Below are 1,542 nucleotides of genomic sequence, written 5' to 3'. Positions count from 1 at the left end.
AAAAGACAGAAGTTTAATGGACTTACAGTTCCACATGGCTGGAGAGACCTCACAATCATGGCAGAAGGCAAGGAAGAGCAAGTCACATCTTACATGGATGTCAACAGGCAAAGAGAGAGAGCTTGTACAGGGGAACTCCTGTTTATAAAATCATCAGATTACATGAGACCTATTCACTATCACATAAACACCATGGGAAAGACTAGGCCCCATGATTCAATCACCCCCCACCAGGTCCCTCCCACAACACATGTGAATTCAAGATGAGATTTTGGGGGTGGGGAACACAGTCAAACCATATCATCCCACCCCTGGCCCTGCCCAAATCTTATGTCCTCATATTTCAAAACCAATCATGTCTTCCCAAAAGTCCCCCAAAGTCTTAACTCATTTCAGCATTAATTCAAAAGTCTACAGTCCAATGTCTCATCTGAGACAAGGCAAGTCCCTTCCACCTATGAGCCTGTAAAATCAAAAGGAAGCTAGTTACTTCATAGATACAATGGGAGTACAGGCATTGGGTAAATACAGCCATTCCCAGTGGGAGAAATGGGCCAAAACAAAGGGGCTACAGGCCCTATGAAAGTCTAAAATCCAGAAGGGCAGCCAAATCTTAAAGCTCCAAAATGATCTTCTCTGACTCTATGCCTCACATTCATGTCATGCTGATGCAAGAGATGGGATCCCATGGTCATGGGCAGCTCTGCCCCTGTGGCACTGCAGGGTACAGCCTCCCTCCTGGCTGCTTTCATGGGCTGGTGTTGAGTGAAACACATGGTGCAAGCTGTCGGTGGATCTACCATTCTGGGGTCTGGAGGATGGTGGCCCTCTTTACACAACTCCACTAGATGGTGCCTCATTAGGGACTCTGTATGGGGGCTCCAACCCCACATTTCCCTTTTGCACTGCCCTAGGAAAAGTTCTCCATGAGGGCTCTGTCCCTGCAGCAAACTTCTGCCTGGGCATCCAGACATTTTCGTAAACCTTCTGAAATCGAAGCAGAGATTCCCAGACCTCAATTCTTGACTTCTGTGCACCTGCAAGTTCAACACTAAATGGAAGCTGCTAAGGCTTGGGGCTTCCACCCTGTGAAACAACAGCTTGAGCCTCTGACTTGGTCCCTTTTAGTCACAGCTGGAGCGAATGGGATGCAGGGCACCAAGTCCTTAGACTGCACAAAGCAGAGGGACCCTGGGCCTGGCCCACAAAACCAATTTTTCCTTCTAAACCTCTGGCCTTCTGTGGAAGGGACTGCCACAAGGGTCTCTGACATGCCCTGGAAACATTTTCCCCATTGTCTTGGTGATTAATATTAGGTTCCTCATTACTTACGCAAATTTCTGCAGCTGGCTTGAATTTCTCCTCAGAAAATGGGATTTTTTTTCCTATCATATTGTCAGGATGCAAGTTTCCCAAACTTTTATGCTCTGTTTCCCTTTTAAAACTGAATGCCTTTGTCTGGGCACAGTGGCTCACGCCTGTAATCCCAGCACTTTGGGAGGCTGAGGCAGGCAGATCACAAAGTCCGAAAATCGAGACTAT

Source organism: Gorilla gorilla, chromosome 16, assembly GCF_029281585.2.
Source record: "Gorilla gorilla gorilla isolate KB3781 chromosome 16, NHGRI_mGorGor1-v2.1_pri, whole genome shotgun sequence".
NCBI classification, from domain to species: Eukaryota; Metazoa; Chordata; class Mammalia; order Primates; family Hominidae; genus Gorilla; species Gorilla gorilla.
The sequence above is the reverse complement of the archived record's forward strand: the minus strand, read 5'-3'. Positions refer to the sequence as shown.